Source organism: Camelina sativa, chromosome 14 (assembly GCF_000633955.1).
Source record: "Camelina sativa cultivar DH55 chromosome 14, Cs, whole genome shotgun sequence".
Lineage (NCBI taxonomy): Eukaryota > Viridiplantae > Streptophyta > Magnoliopsida > Brassicales > Brassicaceae > Camelina > Camelina sativa.
In genome coordinates, this window is record NC_025698.1 from 30,088,904 (window position 1) to 30,111,058 (window position 22,155).

A 22,155-nucleotide genomic window follows, 5' to 3' on the forward strand; every position below is an offset into this window, starting at 1 on the left:
TGAGACGTGGGGCTGCCTCTTTCTTGCCCACTGATCCTCAGTCTAGAGCCACTGCAAGGTTCGGCGCTGACTTCGCTGATAAAACGGTAACTAGATTTAACGCATTTCTGTTATCAAATTCCTCTGTTTCTTGTTCGGTTTGTGTTTTATGTCCACTTGGTTTTGACTCCATTCACCAAAATGCAGATATCATTTGATGCAGGAAGAAAGATTTGGGGAAACAAGATAAGGAGAAGAACAAGACAAAGGCATAAAAGATTTTCTTGAGAGCTTGAAGACAAATCTTACTTTGGAGGAGAGACCTTTGGTTATGAAGACATAGTTCTTGTCCCATTATACAGTTGGTTCTACGCACTCTAGAAATGTGGTGACTTCTCTGTCAGAAGCTGCATGTCCGAAGATCGTGGCTTGGGGAAAGAGATGCGTTGAACGAAATAGTGTTGCTGCTTCATTGCAAGAGTCTGATGTTGTTGATGTCCAAATCGGTCACAATTAGAATGTTTTAGTTCGGTAAAAAGAGGTCGAAGTCCTCTTTATAGATTGGTGCCGAGGCACAAAAGTACGGGCTACAATTTGGTTTAGACGAGCTAAAATGACGAAACTTAGTACAGGAGACGAGCTTGTAGCTCGTCGACTTAAGACTTTGGACGAGAGAAATTGTATTTCTTATCTGTATTCTTTCCTTTTGCGAGCAATCCCCTTTCCTCGAACATCGTACGCCCGTATTTATAGGAAACTGTGTTGGTTCGTCCTCCGAAAAGACCAAAATACCCCTCTTTTCTTTCAGGTTTATTTGGGCTTTTTTTGGGCCGAACCTTTTGTTGGGATGATGATCTACCCCTAACATCTGAGAAAGTTTATCAACAAGTCCTTAAGCTCAGACAAATTTTTGGTGTTAAACAAAATGAATGCAGGAAACACTAAAGTTATGTTGTTTTCACTTTTCTTTCTTTTGTTTGTTTTATCGCTTTGCACATGCTTCTTGAGAAATAATTGAGTGTTTTTTGTTTTTTCTGGTGTATGGATGATTCATCTGTTTAAATGGTCTATGAATGCTATACTTCTACTTTTCAAAAAAAAATGCATATGCTATCAGCAGTCACCAAGTACTCGTACGTATATGAAAACACACATTTCAGTGACACTACAACCTAATCGTGATGCATGATCGATGATATATGGATAGATAGTATCTGGAGTTTGACATCGAAAAGAAGAGAAGGAAACATAGCCAAAGTCAACTTGCCGAACCACCATAATCAGTTAAGATTTGTTGATAAAAATCGGCAAGTAATCCTTGGCTCATCCTCATTCTCTATTCTTCCATGCAAGACTCCATGATACAATTGGTCTGACTCTCTCATCATCATTATGTCTTTTTGTTATACCTCTCATATTGTCTTGTGATCTTGTTGTGGCAAAACCCTTACTCATGATGAAGGTATTTATAGACATGTGTAGTGAGATATGTGTACATGTATTGAGTTAATTGAAATTTAAAAAGTTGTCAGTTGTCACATAAGAATAGTCTTCTTACCATGCATGGTTTTTTAGTTCATGTAGGCATGTAGCAAAGAATAAAAATAATAATGGAATTTTGACCACTATCGTATATTGAAGAATATAATCAGCACTGTTGAAGATTGGCTGACCTTATAGTCGTATTATCATATTCGAATTCCAAATTTATTCGAACCTCACTACACCAAAGGCATCGTATATACATTAAAACCTCTATAAATTAATACTCTATAAATTAATAAACACTATAAATTAATAATTTTTGTAGGTACTAAGTTGGTACAATGTAAAAAATAACAAAATTCGATAAGATAATAAGATAATAATTTTTTTGAAATCCCTATGTAAAATATGATTCCAATAATATCATAAATTAATAATCATGTAAATTTACTTATACATATATATATATATATATATTGATATAATAATGTATGTTTTAAAATTTTTAATTTTTTCCTAGAACTCATATCTATGAAAAAAATTGTTATATTGTATTTTAAAATTATAATGAAAACTACTCTATAATGTCGTAAAAATAGCTAAAAATTTTTAAAGTTTTCAATTTGTAGATATGCAACATTTTTATTTTGATACTTTTATAGGCTACCAAAATATGACAATTGATATTATTATTCATAAATTTGAGTTTATGTATGTCATGTGTATAAACCAACTTGTTTATAATATTCGTAATTTATTGTCAATAATGTTTCTAAATATTACAAATTCAATTCCAAAACCATAAAATTTATAACATTTGAAAGTCTAATCTTGCTAACATTGTCTCAATCTATATATTTTTAAAGAATTTAAACAATTAAAATATATCTAAAAATTAATAATTATTAATTTATACTATAAAATAATAAATATTAATTTATAGATAAATTAATATCACTATAAATTAATAAAATGTCATTGTTCTAATATTATTAATTTATAGAGGTTTTACTGTATATAGTTTGCGACACAAAATCCACATGTCGTAATTTCTTAGTATTCGACTCATATTCGTTTAACAAACCTGAAAGACTATTTACAATATTCATTTTTTTTTCGTTCTTTTTTTGGATAAAATGGAGTATAAATATTGACAAAAATGGAATACATATAGAAAATTCTAGATTTGCCTTTTAAGGTGAGAATATACTGGAAACTCATCTTATCGTCAAAGGAGCTCACTAGTTGCATGTTTGTTTAGTTGAAGGATCATTACGTGTTTCGTCAACGGAGTGGCTGTAGGCTGTAGGCAGTGTTTGTTTTGGCCTTTTGGGGTTTGAGGGCTGGTCTCGGATCTTGGTTGCTCGTGGCAACTTCAAGGCATATACATTGCACTCTGAGCTTTGCTTTATTGCACCCTGGTCCTTCCAAATCCAAGTTGTTATCATCCTCCATTGTCCTTTCCTTAGCATGTTAGTTTGGTTTAGTGATTGTTGTTTGCTTTGTTATTCTGAAGATTTTCGGGGTTTTTCGCTACTTGCTCTATTCTCTGTATCATCTGTAAAAAGATCGAAAATGGTATTGGTATGATAAGTTAATATTCATATCATACAAAAAATATGGTTATTTATTGGTACCCGTGTGTGAAAGCAATTTAATCTCGTTTGAGGTTCATTAAGCTCGTAGATAAATTTAGTAAACTAATTAATCTGCAAAGTTAATATTCTATCGATGGATCACATCATGACATTATGAAACGTCCTATCCGATTGGACAAATAGATACCAATTCGGTCAGACCAAAGGTAAGATAAGATTCTTTGGAACATTAAAACATATTTTTAGGGTCAACTTTATAAGCACTCATTTCCATTTTTTTCAAAACTCATTCACCACAAAATTTTCTCATTTTCTTTTCTGTAGTATCACAGTCATTAAAGAAAAATATTAAAATTTGTACGAAAGTGAATATCATTGTCTAGATTTCAAGATTTCAAATCGCTAATTGCATTAGTTCACTGTCGGAATTGCAACTGTCTGCTAGATTCACTTGTGTCTTCATTAGCCTTTTTCTCGTTTTTAAAAAGCAAACTCAAATCTCATATTTCAAATAAAACATGTATCTACAATCAAATTCGATAGCACAAACTTCACTGGTAACACATTAAATGCATATTGATTGGAAGTTTAGAATATAATATATCCATGAAATTACATGGTTCCTATTTAAGCGTTAAACTACGGGGAGGTATTGGTTTATGATTTAGAAAGAATTTTAATGACTTTAAAAGTTAGGTAAAATATGTTGTTATTCAATCAAGACTTTTAAAAACTCTTTAAAAATTTGGTGTTATTGGTTGTGGATTTGTAAAAAGTTATCTAAAATCTTGATAAATCTAGTGTTATTGGATTAACAGTTTTATAAAATCATTAAAAGTTTTATGTTTTTCAAGTAAAACAAAAGAATCTTGGTTTGTTAATGAATTCAAATTTTATGTTATTGGTTTAGGATTTTATGTCATTTCCTTCATAACAAAAGTCATGAAAACTCTTACATCAAATAGAAAGATTTTACAAGATTAGAAAAAACAAATCATCAAGATTTTAAAAAACTTCCTAAACAATCTCTTAGAATCCTTCATTTTTAACTTTCAATTTTCTATGATTCTAACAATCAGCAAGAACATAAAGTCATTAAAATTCTTTCTAAATCCTAAACCAATACCTCTCCGTACGTATTATCATTCATAAACGGAAATTTTTTTAAAAGGAGATTTTACCGGGAAAGGTTCGTTTGTATGACCAAAAATTGTGAAATTCTTTTTTACACCCATATGTATGTCCCTTTGTTTCTTAAACTTTTGACCTACTAATTATTAATTCTTTAGTTGCTGCATTGGCCAAACAAACAATAAAATTCATTCAAATTTCACACACAAAAAAATAACAAGTAGTGGCTGCAGACAACAAGAATACTCGGGTACAACCCGTTTGTGTTTCATACTTGGAAAGCTTTCTCGGCTTGGATGGGTATGTCAGGTGCTACTCGTACGCAAACTCTTCGGAGACTGGTGGCACAAGTAGCCATCTACTATTTTCCGATTAATGTTCTGGTTGAAATTCGATATGTTTTCTTGTAGTGTACGCCATTTGGCTGGGAAGGAACAATCGGTTTCATAACAACATTAAAACTGCACCGCATGTATTGTTCAAGGGACTGTGTTGGATATGAGCTTCGCCCTAATATGCCGCTCGGTCCAACAAGAGTATAAATTGTGACTTCGGCCCGACAAATTTGGGAGAAAGTCCATTAAGTTCCGCAGAGGGCAATTTCGGGAATTTGCGTGGAAAACCTAATGTGCTCTAACTCCACACCTCACCTATAAATAGCTCAAGACATTTATTGGGAACCGGATCCAGACCCCAGACATTACCCAGAGAGCAATACATTGCATCGATTATTGTTATTGCTTTTTGTGTAATTCGTTTCCACTTCCGAGCTCGTCATTATTCTGTTTGTTAGTTCTCCTGTGAACTGACGAACTTAATCTTGGCTTTTTGTAAGTGACGAACTCAAATTACCTCGTTAATAAAAGGACTAGCTCCACTCCTCCCCCAAAACCTTTATTTACTTAGTATTGTGCAATCCCCGGTACAAACAGACTGGACCCGTTTAGGCCCATTAAAGGCCCAGCCCCATTGATAAACAAAAACCCTAAGCGAGTGTATATATGGGTGTACGTATTGTCTTCTTCGTCATAGCCGCTTACAAAGTTTTCGTTCCAACTTTGATCACTCCCTTGTTTCCGTAAATCTGAATCTCAATTGACGTGTAAAGAAGCAAAGTTTGAGTGGACAGAAGCTTGTGAAACCAGTTTTGGAAAGTTAAAGGAGCATTTAAATCAGACGCCTGTGTTGGTTTTACCAAAGGTTGGAGTACCTTATGTGGTTTATACAGATGCATCAGGAATGGGATTAGGATGTGTACTTATGCAGGATGGTCAGGTCATAGCCTATGCATCGAGGCAGTTGCGGAAACACGAGATTAATTATCCTACTCATGACTTGGAGTTAGCTGCAGTTGTCTTTGCTCTCAAGGTTTGGAGATCCTACTTATACGGAGAAAAGGTGCAAGTATTCACTGATCATAAGAGTCTGAAGTATATCTTCACACAAGCAAATTTGAATTTGAGGCAGAAGAGATGGGTGGAGTTGCTTGCGGATTATGATTTGGATATTGCTTACCATCCAGGAAAGGCTAACCAGGTAGCGGATGCACTAAGCAGAAGGAGAAATGATGTGAATGGAACTAAGGAAGTGCAAGAGCTGGATTCAGCCTTATCAAGTCTGAATATTTGCGAAGCGTCTGTTGATGACGATGTAATGGGTCTGAAAGCAGTAAACCAAGCTGATCTACTATGGAGAATCTGTGAGGCACAAAAGGAAGATGCTGAGACAAAGAAAGCAATAGAAGCTGAAGTTGGAAGTTATCACACGACAGAGAATGGAACATTTATTTTTAAGGGTCGAGTGTGTGTTCCGATTAATAAAGTTCTGAAAGAAGAGATCTTGAAGCAAGCACACCAATCACGTTTTGCCATTCATCCAGGTTCTACTAAGATGTACAGAGACTTGAAAAGGTATTATCATTGGATGGGAATGAAGCGAGAAGTAGCTGATTGGGTAGCAAAGTGTACGACTTGTCAGTTGGTGAAAGCGGAACATAGAGTACCAAGTGGACTTCTACAGAGTTTACCACTGCCGGAATGGAAATGGGATATGGTGACTATGGATTTTGTTACTGGGCTTCCAATGACGATAAGTAAGCGAGATGCAGTTTAGGTAATTGTATACAGACTTACAAAATCAGCTCATTTTCTAGCAGTGAATAAAAAGGACACAGCAGAACACTTAGCTCAGAAGTATCTAAATGAGATAGTTAAACTTCACGGAGTTCCTGTGAGCATTGTTTCTGACAGAGACCCAAAGTTCACATCAGTGTTTTGGAAAGCATTTCAGAAAGCCTTGGGAACTAGTGTGCACTTAAGTACAGCTTACCACCCGTAGACAGACGGTCTATCTGAGCGGACAATTCAGACGTTGGAAGATATGCTTAGAGCTTGTATGCTCGACTGGGGAGGTCGTTGGGAAAAATATTTGCCTTTAGTGAAATTTGCTTACAACAACAGTTACAATTCTAGCATTGGCATGCCCCCATTTGAGGCTCTTTATGGACGACCTTGTCGCACACCACTTTGTTGGACTGAAGTGGGAGAGCGTCGGGACATTATGCCTGAGTTAGTTCAAGAGTCAACTGAGCAGGTGGAACTGCTCAAAAACAGAATAAAAGAAGCTCATGATCGCCAGAAAAGTTATGCAGACAAGAGACGGAAGGATCTGGAATTTGAGGTCGGGGATTTGGTGTATCTGAAAATGAGAATGTTTAAAGGACTGAACCGTTGGGCTAAAAGAGGAAAGCTTAAGCCGAGATATATGGGACCTTACCCTATCACCGAGAGAATTGGAGCTGTAGCTTACCGCCTAGACCTGCCAGATGAATTAGCGGCATTTCATGATGTATTCCATGTTTCTGTGTTGAGAAAGGTGATAACAGAACCACAACTGATCATCTCAAAGCCACCAGAGGACCTTATGTCAGATTTATCGGTAAACGGAAAACCGGTATCAATTGTAAGTCGCAGAGAAAATGGTACTCGAGAAAAGAAAGCTAAGACCATTCAAGTTTGTTGGGAGAGAGATGGGGTTCAGGAGATGTCATGGGAATCTAAAAATATTATGCGGAAATACTACCCGGAACTTTTTAAGGACGAAGGCATAACTTTATTAGGGACATTGAATTCGAGGACGAATTCCGTTGAAGTGGGGAGAACTGTGAGATCCGTTTAGGCCCATTAAAGGCCCAGCCCCTTTGATAAACAAAAACCCTAAGCGAGTGTGTATATATGGGTGTACGTATTGTCTTCTTCGTCATAGCCATTTACAAAGTTTTCATTCCAACTTCGATCACTCCCTTGTTTCCGTAAATCTGGATCTCAAGTCACCATCACCATCCTCGTTGAGATCAAGTTCCACGTTACGTCGAGCCGTAGTCACCACCGCTTGAGTCACCGTTTGTCTTCATCGTTCACTTCTCTCACCAGAGTCGAGATCCATCACTGGTGGTTCGTTTGGGTAAGGAAATCCAAACATTAATCTGTTTCTCATCTTCTACAAGTCACTGTTTTAGCTTCTTTAATATGTTCCTTCTGTTGCAAGTTATTTGAAAGTTTTGGTTGTTGTTTCTGGTTCCTTCTGTCGCAAGTCGGGTCGTTGGCATCTGTAAGCTAGGTCGTCTGTTGTTGTTTCTGTTTTCTCCGTCTGCAAGCTAGGTCGTCTGGTTCCTTGGGCAGTAAGTCTCTGGTTCCTTTGTTCTGGTTTTCTAGTTCTGCAAGTTCCGGATTGAGGTGCTGAACAGTATTCTTCTTGTACAAGTTTCAGGCTAACCGCTTTCAACTTCTCCATTCCTAGTGTCGTCGTCTTCAATCAGGTGGAGGAGGGATTTGCGGATTCATATCACCTCATTTACACTTTTGTGCATCGGATAAGCGTTAGTTTAAAGTTAGACATTATTGATTGTTGGTTGCTAGGTTGTTAGAGTAGTAATATTTAAATGCTATAATGCTTGTTGCATGGTTATATGGTTACGTGAGATGCATGTAGATTATTAGTGTCTTTAAGTCGTAAAGCTTGCTGCATGAGGACGTGAGATGCATGTTGCTTGTTAATGTTTTACGTCGTACTTTAGTCTTTGTGGTGAGAAAATTATTAAAAAAATAATTAAAAATGGGATTGAGAATGATGGACTGTAATGAACTGACGGGTTCATCTCGGGGAAGAATCGAGCTATTGGCCGTGGTCTTCTAAGAAAGGGGGTTTGGGAGCCAGAAAAAATGTTAATGGCCAAACCTATAATCAAAGTAAAATACTGAAGTTTATTATGAAAATTAATTATGTTGAACGTTGTAGTCTTTCATGTAAGTGAAAGCTATATGCTTGTTGTCTGATTTTATGCTAGTGTTTGGAAGTTGTGTGAAAGTATATTTGTAAGGTTATGTTTCGGTGGACAGTGTTGACCACTTCACTGAGTAATTAATTACTCACTCCCTAATCTTTTCTCTTCAAGTCTCGGTGAGAATCTCGAGTAGTTGCACAAGTTCTCTCGCTTTGTGGTGTGATTTTGGAAATATTGGGTTTATTAATTTTACCGATTATTCTTATCTTTCTTTTTAAATTTGGATTTCTTTTTTATTTAAGACATTTTTTCTTTTCTTTTTGACAAGATTATTGAAATAATACATTAAAGTTTTTAATTAAGTAATGTTTTTTCCGGAAATATGAGTAACTTTATTTTTATTATATAGAAGTGGTTTAAAATAAAATTTTAGTAAGTAAACTAGTGTTTTCCCCAAAGGTTTTGGGAGCGGGTTGTGACAGAAATTCTCACAAAGAGCCACACGAAAAATTTCAAGAGTCTCATGCGTGAATGGTTAAGAATATGTTTAGGGTCTTTTCCCCTATTTCATTATCTATCTAAGATAGGTCATGTTTTTTACCTCTTTTTGGCAAAGCTCTATCCTCCGGTAGCAAAGCTATTGTATCTTGTACAACCCATTTTCACTAATGAAAATTCACATATTTTCAAAAAAAAGAAAAAAATAAACAAATATAGTTTAGAGAACTTTACGGAATTGTTTTTTTTATAACTTTCTAGTACTAAAAATAATGTAAGATCAATCTCGATATTAAAAAAAAAAATTGCAAAACAAATTCCTTTATACTTATAAAAACCGCAAACGAGAACCGAAAACTTATGTTTAAACTAAGATGATTTTGTCGACATTTACCAAACAAAGACGGTTCTGTCGGTAATATATTCTGACTTATGTTTAAACTTCTTTTGTCATAATCAACCACAACAAAATAAAAGATAAGACTATTCTTATAATATTGCAAAAAACTTTATGCACACATATCTATTTCACTACACATGTCGATAAATACCTTCATCATGAGTAAGAACTTTGGCACAACAAGATCACAAAACAATATGAGAGGTACAAAAAAGAATTGAAGATGATGGGAGTCATCACACCAATTGTATCATGGAGTCTTGCATGGAAAAATAGAGAATGAGGATGAGCCAAGGATGACTTGCCGATTTTATCAACAAATCTTAACTGATTATGGTGGTCTGGCAAGTTGACTTTGGCTCTGTTTCTTTCTCTTCTTTTCGATGTCAAACTCCATATATATATATATTGAGAATCGCAAATCCCGATTCACCTCTGTAGTAAACCGCATACCGTAACTCTGCCCCTACTGCTCGTCTACTTCACAGATCAATATGCATAACATAAACATAACACAGAGATTTAACGAGTTCCCCTCATGCATAGGGTACATCTCGTGTGGGAACCTTCTCCCACAAACATTCACTATCAATCAACCAAGGTTTACACTAGTGTTTCATATACAAGCTTAGAGAACTACTAGAAAGAAACCTGAAGAAGAAAACACATAATAGATCTAACTTTTCTTCTTTTCCTCTCTCTGTCTCTAGTTCAGCTATCCCCTCCATGTATAACCCTGAAACACCTCTAGAACCCCAAAGAAGCAGCTCCACCTTCGTCTCTCATCAGAGTGTCCTGAAGACACCTTAAACCTAGACAAGATTATGTCCGGCTCTCAGCCCTTCAACCCCAGCCAAGCTTCTGATTCTTTATCATGGTTCTGCGCACAGCTTCAAGCTCCATGTACAACGCCCTGCGCATGCTCTCTGCACTGCGTCCTGCGTCTCTGCATCTGCCCTGCACAGCGCTCTGCGCTGTGCCCTACAGCCGCCACCAAGGTACCACCAGCTTCTTTAGTGCGTCTTTGTGCTTACTACGTTCTTCTTCAACCCTAGCTTCCCTTATATAGTGAAACCCTAGAGCTTATGTCGGTTTAGTCCTACAGGCCACACAACCCGGATCTTGTATGGGCTTCACATCAATACAACCGCCACCAAGGTACCACCATATGAAGCAAACATTTACAACAAACTCCACCTTTTGCTTCATTTGGTCCAACTCATTGTGTTGATTCTTTCCTGAGAAGAAAAAACAAATCTTGTCTTCTCCTGTAGAACCTGCAACTTCCAATGATCCCTATCTTCGTCGACCTTAGGAATTTTCAACTTCATCTTCAGAAACTTCAAGAGATTCACGACTCTCCCTCAAGCTTCCTTCTCCTGATGACTGTAATCCCACTTGTAGACAAACTCTTACCACTCTATCCGACAACTTCTGAAGAAACCCTTACAACCTTATTCCTTGATAATCAATACAGAACACAACCAACATTGAATGATCTTTTGTGTCCTCCAATGTCATCCTCTGACATTGCTCTGAAATTCTCAGCACCTATCGAATCCTTAGACTATCTCATGACTGTCACTATATTCGAACTTTCTGAAATTTCAGTCTGTGAAGCCATACAGCTTCACCCTTGTTCTTGACAGCTTCTCTAAATCACTTAAGATGCTCTTCAGCTGTCCCAACACGTTCGTGTAACTCCTTACACGAATCATCTTCTTCAACCTTGTTTCTCCTGATCTTAGAAACACTTATGAAGACCTTTACTTGATTCTCCTGTTTCTCAACAACAGCTCCACCTAGAACCAGAACTTCTGATTCACCCACAGGTAACACCTGACTTGCTTGTAGAACCTTGATCTTGAAAACCTTTAGAACAAGTAAAGCCTGAGATATGAACCTCTCAGAACATGATTATAACAATCACACAATCTCTTCCATGGTTTCTGATAAACGCCACAAACCTGTTATCATGATTGTATATCATCTGTATCCGTCTGCAACCTGATTCACTTGGTCGACCTTTGATTCCTCTCATGTGCACTGAGCTTGAACCAAATTTCCTTGAATCCCATGCAGAAGACATGAATCATACATGCTTCAAACCTGAAACAATCCTTGATTCATCATGTAAACAATATCAACTCGATGCATTACTCTTGAGATTAAGTTTACATCCCATCTGTTTAACCAACTGACTTATGAACCCAGCTTGTACGACTGATAGTACAATCTCCTGTTCAACCTCATGTTAAAACATATGTCCGACCAACAGCTTTTGAACCTCTGCTAGTCTCCTTGTAACAGCCTTTAGTGCTTCACTCTAGAATCCCTGAAGCCACACTTACTGCAACATAACCCTGCAATAGTTCTTCACAATTGCAGACCTTACCAAGAAGAAACTTGGTACCAACATCATACTTTTTTCTCACCATTCATCAATACAACTTGACATGTCTTCACCATTGATGAATCCTCACTTAACCTCCATGTAAGTGACTTTCCTAAGAAACTTATCAATGCTACTAGACCCATTAGTCTTATACTAGTCTTGTCTATCATAACCTGCATCTTTAACCACTAGAGATCTACTTGAATCTTCCCCTTATACTCACATGCTTCCTTAATAAGTGCCAACAAAAAACTTAAACTTCTTGCAAGTGATACCTTCAGAAGATTCATCCACCAGATCATCTCTGTAGATGCAAACAGGAAAACCAGAACATTTCTGTTTCTGATTCTCTCTTCTTAATGCAGAAACACAACCCCCAGTCGCCTTGAGCCAGACCTGTAAATTCTTGCACTTACTTGCAAACTCTTGCAAAGTCCTGAAACGTCTACAAAAGTCTTCTAGAGATTTTAAGTCACCTTGAAGAGCAAACTCCACATTAACAGAGAAAATCTCATTGACTGCAACTTCGACTCTTGGTACTCTTCTGCATTCCCATTCACTATAAACCTACCTAGATTGTAATCCTTTCAAATCTCTGACAACCTGATCCATTCCTGAGACTTAACCATTCACCTAACACCTCTCAAATCTGACCACTTCAACACAAATTGTCTGGTCCATCTTCATACTCATGAATCTTTGACACAACCTGTTGACCTAACAACTCTCTTACACACAGATTCACCTCTGAAGGCGTCCCTTAGTAAATCCGTGACTCCTATAGTTGTACCTTCAACCAATTCCCGAACACCACTACATAGACTTTTAACAACCAAAAACTGATTTCCAATAGTTGAAGACGTATACATCCTTGTGTTCTCCTAGTGTCTAGATTCCTAAACTGAAACAGTTTTGAGTATTCAGAAGCTTCAAAACAGAACATCACAATTACCTTGTGATCGCAGCGGAAACTGAATTCCTGTTTTGACAAGTTTGAGCCTTTTGGATGATGATTTGATTCCCTCTTCACAGCCATGTGCAAATCACCTTCACACATCAATCCATGAACATGAATCAAACACTGCAGATAACTCCACCTTAAACCCACCCCATAATTGATTTAACCTTCTAGTTTTCTACAACAGTCTCTGGATCCTTCTTGTATGTTTACACCGCCATGCCTGAATCTGTGAATTCCTGAGCCCGAGCTCTAATACCACTTGTTGAGAATCGCAGACCCCGATTCACCTCTGTAGTGAACCACATACCGCGATTCTGCCCCTACTCCTCGTCTACATCACAGATCAATATGCATAACATAAACATAACACATATATTTAACGAGTTCCCCTCATGCAGAGGGTACATCTCGTGTGGGAACCTTCTCCCACAAACATCCACTATCAATCAACCAAGGTTTACACTAGTGTTTCATATACAAGCTTAGAGAACTACTAGAAAGAAACCTGAAGAAGAAAACACATAATAGATCTAGCTTTTCTTCTTCTCCTCTCTCTGTCTCTAGTTCAGCTCTCCCCTCCATGTATAACCCTGAAACACCTCCAAAACCCCAAAGAAGCAGCTCCACATTCGTCTCTCATCAGAGTGTCCTGAAGACACCATAAACCTAGACAAGGTTATGTCCGGCTCTCAGCCCTTCGACCCCAGCCAAGCTTCTGATTCTTTATCATGGTTCTGCGCACAGCTTCAAGCTCCATGTATGACGCCCTGTGCATGCTCTCTGCACTGCGTCCTGCGTCTCTACATCTGTCCTGCACAGCGCTCTGCGCTGTGCCCTACAGCCGCCACCAAGGTACCACCAGCTTCTTTAGTGCGTCTTTGTGCTTACTACGTTCTTCTTCAATACTAGCTTCCCTTATATAGTGAAATCCTAGAGCTTATGTCAGTTTAGTCCTGCAGGCCACACAACCTGAATCTTGTATGGGCTTCACATCAATATAGGCCCAGTTCATGGTTCAGACCAAATAAGCCCATATGAAGCAAACATTTACAACAATATATTTATATCATCATATATGGTAATTGGTAAGGTATTGTAATATCATTAAGATGCATTTTTTTCCACATATTCTTGGTGAATGCTAATTTAATGGCATTTGCTTCGGTATATTATTTGAAGTTTTTAACAACTACTAAATGTTTTTTGTTTAGAGATGAACAAAAAAAAAATTTGGTCGATGATAAAGCCCATTTTCCTCTTTAGACCAAACAAATCAAGATAATCTTCCTTGCGTTTCAAATTCTTTGCCACAACATGGAAAGTTAACAAGCTAGTCTTCTAAATGTTTTTAGAGGTTCGACAGATCGTGTTGCTAAAAGACTACGTGAGTCTAAAAGTACATTGTAAAAAATCATCAAAACAAGCAACATGGGAGGAGAGAAGTGAAGGCTCTGAAATGGTGTTTGAGAAAGGGAGATCAAACTAAAAGTACCACGAGTGAAAAGAGAGAGCAAGGTCTTCATGGCAGGGAGAAGTCCTTGTGGTTATGATGGAAATCCAAAAGCAACACGGATATAAATGTTACACTGAGGACAAGACAAGCGAGAGTACGAAGTAATAGACAAGTGTCAAGAGAAACGGAGAGGAGTTACTCATGTGAGTAAGGAGAAGAACTCACAAAGAGAAAAGAAAGAGACTAGTTCAAACGTAGCTCTTACCACTAAAGGATTCATCAGATCCTAAAGCACTAATTCACTCTTCTGATAGCTATTCCTACAAGGCATTTCGCAAGTACCCTTTTTGGTAGTTTCTCTCTTCCTCTTATATAGACACAACCTTTTTCACCGAATAAGCCGACCAATTGGGAGCAGAGAACACAGCAAAAGAGAGATAGATTATCAACAGACCTCTTGTTTATCTTTTTACATTCCACATCATTTTCTATATTTTACAGAAATTATGTAAGAAAATTTGGGTCCGAATTATTTTTTTTCTTTTTGGGCTTTAAGACATATTTAAAACATAGGATAAAATGTTAAAGTTTCACAATTTTAGGATCTATTTGTACAATAAAAAGAAAAAAATTTGGGGCCTAATTTTATAACTGGACCTAAATTCCATGCTGCCATGCTCTTCCCGCTATATATTATTTCAACATCCACTATTTTTCATTTTACATTAGTTTCGTTTACTGAAATTCAACACTTTACCACACCCCTTTATTTCATATTTTATATTTTAGTTTCTTTTATGTATTTTTTGCGATTACATATTAACAATAATTATTTATTGAAATTAAATTAAATAATTTTTTTATTTTTCTTATTTTATACTAGTATTCTTAATTGTTGGAATTTGGATAGTTAAATTAGTAAAACATGTGTTGAAAAGATGATTGCTGAGATTTATTTCAGAAAATTTTATGAAAGATTTTAGAAGCTGTGAGAGAGTTTAAAGAGAGTAAAAAACTTATTTGCTAAAAAAATTACACATTCATTCAAAGGTTTTGTTCCAAGAATGAGTAGGACGATGAGGGTTAGGAATAATTAAAGAGTTTACAACGTGAAGTAGTAGATATATTAACTGGATATACAATCTCATTAGTTTAAGAGAAAACGTAGAGCAACATCTCATCTCAATTTTTAACTTAGTTGACACTGGTTTACACACACCGGTTTGGTTCTCGTCACTCATCCCTGAAAAGAATAGCCTTATATATCCTCAAAGTTCACAAAAGCTCAATAAGTATTTTTGCATCTAGGTTTTTTTCTTCCATATAGAGCCAATATCTCGGGCACTCAACGATGTGTAGATTGTTCAATTAAAACCACTCTATAATTTAATTAATCTCCGGGATTGAACACCAAACGGAATACAAGAGAACACCAAACGGAACACCAAACGAAACGGAATATAAATTAGAATCTTGTTATAAACAGATAATCATGATAGTGATTATCCATCACTTTGATCTTATCTTCTTATCACTTGGTCCCCAAATTACTTAGTAATCAAGTAACTTATACTTATCCATTTACTAAAGCCCTTATATATATGTACTTTTCTTTACTTGTAAAAGCAAGAGAAGAGAGAAGAAAGATGTAATAATAAGTAGAGAGAAGACTTTATTTCACTTACCTTTCGTCTCTTTCCCATTATATATTATAGTGTATATAGTTATACATGTACACATACATATACATATATAATATAATAATACTTTATGTTTGCATTATGTTTTATAACACTTTATCATCACGATGTCTTTACCGTGAGAGTTTTTATAAGATAAGTAAATTTATATTGTTTCGATTTATGTTTATAGAATATATATATTCTAGACACTATGAAATTATGCTTTTTCTGGATATATCGTCATAAGTTGTAGGCATTGCCTCTTTTACGATCAAATCTATAACTAAATCATATCCAGATAGATCGTTAGATATATGGTAGGTTCTGCCTCCTTCATGATCAAATAAAAGCTATGTCTTTTCCGGATAAATAGATCGTTATATATGGTAAGTTCTGCCTCCTTTACGATTATATATCAAGCTATACAATTTTGGATGGATCGTTTTATATGGTAGGCTTTGCCTCTTTCTAGATCTAACTGACTATGTCTTTTCCAGAAAGATCGTTAAAATGGAAGACTATGCCTCCTATATGATCAAATATAAAGACTATGTCATTTCTGGATTGATCGTTATAAGTGGTAGGCTTTATCTCCTTTGCGATCAAATATATAGCTATGTTATATCCAAATTGATCGTTTGATATATGGTAGGCTCTACCTCCTTCACGATCAAATAAAAGCTATGTATTTTTTGGATAGATAGATCGTTATATATGGTAGGTTTTGCCTCCTTTACGATCATATATAAAGCTATATAATATTTGAACTGATCATTTGATATGGTAGGCTTCGCCCCCCCCCTTCACGATTTAACAAAAGGTTATGTCCTTTCTGAAAAGATCGGCTTTGCTTTCTATACGATCAAATATAAGGCTATGTCATTTTTGGATTGATCGTTATACATATAGAGGTTCTGCCTCATTCATGATCAAATAAAAAGCTTTGTCTTTTCTGGATCGATTGTTATATATGATATGATGTGCCTACTTTACGATCAAAGAAAATTTATGTCCATTAAATTCTTATATGTAAGGCTATAACTCTTATTTTATTATCTGAATTTATAGCTTATTTATTTAATTTTGTTTATTCGTAAAGAATTATTATATGTGTTATATAAGATTTAAAGACAATGAAATGTCTTTATAATCAAAAATATATTTCTCTTATGAGAATATATAAAGCATGTGTACATATATTTTATACAGTACAAAAATAATTGGAAGGTCTAGATGAGGTAGTCTCTCGACTTCCAAAGACATCATATTCATAATAATCGATGTATAGTGTTCTCCAAAGTCTCAAAGAAACTCATGGAGTTTTAATGACATTTTGTCTTAATAAAATTATGATGTTGAGACTATAAATAAATATGGTATCGTAAGATCGACCATATTGGAGACACACATGTATATGATTATATCATGCAAAAACAAAGATGGCAAAATGATAGTAAATATGAAATTTTCTAACGCTTCAAGCATAGCGTTACCGATCAAGCCATCCCGGTCAATCAATGATATTAAAAATTATTGAGAATTTGTTCAGAGAAACAAAAGTTCTTTCAAAAGTATTGCATATACCCGTTCACATTTCATGAAGTTGTAAGCACTGTACTTCATTCATATTTCAGGTAACATCTAATTTATGTTGAATTTATTTAAGTTTATTTAAATCCATTTAAATTTCTATTTATTGTTTATGGAGTCGATGGTTATATACCTCCTCCTTAATTCTGTAGTAGGCTATGCCTCCAGAATCATATAGTGTTGGCCCATTCACCATCATTTTGGATTAACAAGCTCATTGTATATATGTGATGGTTTGATTTCTTTAATAAATCCCCAAATTAAACTCCAAATATAACCGACCTGAAAATAAGATTCGGTCAAAGGTGAATGGACATAAAAGTCATCATCTTGAGAGGGGGTAATACTAATCTCACATCTTATAAGGATCTAAGATAATAGACATAACCGAAATCGGTATGTTGTTGATCCTAATATGGGATTCAGTACGAGATGAATGAACTACAAGAGTTATCTTCTCGAGGGGGAGAATTAAAGGATTCCCACATCGACAATAAGTCGATAAACTTTTGTGAATTTGACACCCATAGCGATATAACTATGGTGAAGTCATATCCTATAGTTTATCACATATATATGTTGCATGTGATAAAGTGGAACATCCATGATGTTCACTCTTGAAATGAGCTATAATTAATCGTTCATAGCGCAACCCAAAGAGATTGCAAAACGGTTCTTGGTGATTTAATTTCCATTTCAAAACATGGAACATGCAGTTTTGCATGTAGTCTATATTATATATGAGACCAACAATTTATAAAGAAACATTTCTCCCATGTTATGTATTCATGGTTGGAGATCAAATATTTCTCATTTTGAATCTTATGGGTGTGTGATATATTTTTTAAAATGCTCCTCCACACCACATAAAAATATCATCCACAGAGGATGAAATATATAGATGCAGAAGATTAGTCTCTGCTCTAATAATGTTAAAGCCATCTTATGAGAGATGTGCCTATTGCAAGATTTGCATATCATCAAGTTAGATGATAAAGTTCTCCATCATTATAGGAGAATCATCGAATAGTTTTGGATCTTTGAACAAATGAATATAATGAATATGAACTTGAAAGTTCAAAAGTTCAACAGATCACCATTCAAAATATATACTGCAAATCAAATGCAAAAAAACTGATGGATGAGATTTCATATTGATCATCACATAAATGAATATGAACTTGTAGTTCAAAGAAATCTCACATCCCAACTAGAAATGCTCCAATAAATATATGTCTCTGGCGGATGACATACTAAGTCTATGACACATAAAAGGTGATAGACTACTTTGGTTCCTAAAATAAATAAAATCTTCAAAAAGAAAAAGGAGCAAATAAAAAAAGAGGATTATACTCTCAAAAGAGGAGCAAATGAACTCCTAAAGAGGAGTAGATAGACTCTTTAAGAAGAGCTAATAGACTCTCAGAGAGAAGCACATACTCCTAAAGAGGAGCAAGATACTTCTCAAGAAGAGTAGAGAAACCGATTGATATGGTTAATAAAGAAACCAGGTATCTGAATAAAATCATTTATATAATGATTAAAGAGATCTTGATTAACCATGTCATTATGGAAAATTTGGAACCAAAGACATAATGTCGACAATAAAAATATTATATCGCGCAATGTGATTAATGAGGATCATAAATTTCCGCTTTATGAGCGTATAGAGATATATATTGACCAATAAAGAGGTAGTCAAGTCTATATTAAACTCGTATGAAAACGAGTAATTTTTGGACTAGTGGTCCAAGCATCAAAAGGGTATAATGATATATAACAAAATTGGTGTGTCGCACCATGTGTTGTTAAAATACTCTATCAAACAAAATTGATGTTATATGAATGACTTGAAATATGCCTTATGGGATGCTTGAAGAGCTTATCCCGAAAAATATATGATATCATAATTATGTTCTCGAGAATTCATAACAGTGATGATTTTGAACATCATCAAAAACTCTTGAAGAGTTATTTGGAATAAACGGTATTGGAAAGACAAAAATGTCTCTAGATATTCTAAACTAAACATCTATCGAAATAGATGTTATACTAATCACTTCTAAAGGAAGTCAAATATATATATATATATAGTCATATAAGGTAATATATAAATGTTGACGAGCATTTATATATCTTATGAATTGTGCATAGCATTTTCTACTAATCTCTTTGCAGCATATAACTCATTCTCTATGAGTAGATTTTGAGATGAGTTAAAAATGTATCTTCTATTGCAAATGTATGATTAACTTGGGCTTAATATATTTTGGAACCCCCAAGTTTGGTTTAGTTGGTTTTGCAGATGGAAGATTTTTATCGGATCGATATAAAGATATATCGCAAAACAACGACTTCAAGACATTTCTGTGATAGACTTTGGTTGTTGCTCGTTCAAGTCATGCCAAAATAATTGTGCTTCATATGCCATATTGAGAATCCCTAATGGCTCAGATGATGCCCGAACATCAACAAATAGTTATCTACCTAAGATTGTAGCCTCGTAACATGTTGGCGAAGAACTTCGAACTGAGAGTTCGATCAGCATCAACTAGTTAATGCTTGTTGAGACCCATTAGCAAGAAGCAACCGAAAGGCAACGACACTGTTTGAAGACTTTGTTGCATATGTCACCCAAATCAAAGAAAGCTAGCCAAGAGCGACAAAACAAGACATATTCCTCTCTTACACTCAAGATTTCGAGAAGAATATGGAAGTTGATAGTCAGTCCATCAACTCAAATAACAATGTAGCAGAGTCATTTACAAAGGTCCTTCCGACTTCCTCATTCATAGTGCATCTTCAGAGATGATACTTCCAGGGGGAGAATATGATGATTCGCGTGACTGCATTCTTTTTCCCTTATCATGGTTTTTATTCCATTGGGTTTTTCCATGACAAGGTTTTTAACGAGGCAGCAAATAACACGCAGAATATCGACCTTAAAAGAGAATGTCAATAAAAACAAGACTCGTCTATTCTAGAGAAAGATTGTGTCACTGTACTCTTTTTCCCTTATCATAGTTTTTATCCTATATGGTTTTTCTATGATAAAGTTTTTAACGAGGCAGTACACAATAAATAAACGGTGATGGATAATCAAGGGGGAGTGTTATAAACGGATAATCATGAAAGTGATTATCCATCACTTCGATCTTATCTTCTTATCACTTGGTCCCCAAGTTACTTAGTAATCAAGTAATTGTAACTTATACTTATCCATTTACTAAAGACCCTATATATGTACTTTCTTTCACTTGTAAAAGCAAGAAAAGAGAGAAGATGTGATAATAAGTAGAGAGAAGACTTTATTTCACTTACCTTTCGTCTCTTTCCCCTTATATATTATAGTGTATATAGTTATACATATACACATACATATACATATATAATATAATAATATTCTATGTTTGCGTTATGTTTATAACAAATCTGATATATTTCTTTTTTGTATAATGCAAGAGAATAATGAATATAAGGATGTGGTTACGTTGTCCCGTTGCTAACTTGCTATTCTTTTGATTTGGCAAAATTCAAAATAATGGGTCTCATGCAACACTCACCAATAACAACAAATAACAACCATATTAATTTTCACACAGGAGCAATGGCTGCTGACAATTTTTATTTTATAATAAGTTAATACCTAGAGAAGACAGTTTTAATGATTGAAGAAAGAAAAGGGTGTATAGTTCAATGTATCTATATGAAACCCATATGATATGTTTATGTTACGAAATTAGAATATAGTGTTTTTTGTGGGCACCATTATAATAATTGTTATGTTTTGATCTCAACGAACGTTGTTACATGCATGTGACCATTTCAAAGTTGCTGAACTTAAATCTAATGCTTTAAATTTGGACTGATCCTAATATGTGGGGTTTAAGTTTTAGAGATCAGCGATTATAATATTTTTAGAAGAATATTACCAAAGAGCTAATGAATAATATGGACTGCACCTCAAAGAAGAATCATATATACCCTCATCATATGTCACTGTTATTATAATTGGTTTTTGAAAAAATATAAAAGAAAACTCTATACAAAGTATAAAATATAGCACATTATATTTGACACTTTTACAATTGCATCATTTCATTAAGTATTCTCAGTGATATTTTTGAATATATTATAAAAATTATGACTATTTTTAAAAACTATAGAGTTAATTAATAGATAGGGACTTTTTTTCAATGGCATTTATAGGTTTTGTCATTTCACCTTAAACTTTTTAGATTTGCCATTTTTTAAAATTTAAAAACACAATTTAACACATTATGTTTGGGTTTTGTATATTGGTTCCATTTTTTCTTATGGTTTAATATTTGATATGAAGTATGTATTTTAGCAAAAAAAATTATAAAGACAGATATTTTGAAAAATAAAAAAATAGCAAATCTATAAAATTTAAGTGAAAATGGCACATTCATAATATTTGAATGAAGAAATGGCAAAATCCATAACAATCACTATTCAATTATATAGAGATTGTATGTATATAATTAATATATATATATATATATATATATATATATATAGGCGAGAGAATGTTTCTCTTTCTGTTAGAGGTAGTTGTGACAAAATGCAACTACACATCACATGAAAGGTCATATTCATTCAATCTTCCAAATATATATATTTTTTCTAATTTATTAGTCCAGCTTGGATTATATATATGCCCTTGTTGGTTATAATAAT

At 34.8% G+C, this 22,155-nt stretch overlaps 1 long non-coding RNA gene across 1 annotated transcript; it reads left to right on the top strand.

Annotated features, from left to right (window-relative positions):
* LOC104742890 lies at positions 15,828 to 16,833 on the top strand. Its single transcript, XR_760581.1, has 2 exons — positions 15,828 to 16,250; positions 16,362 to 16,833. It is a non-coding gene; the product is annotated as an uncharacterized LOC104742890 (long non-coding RNA).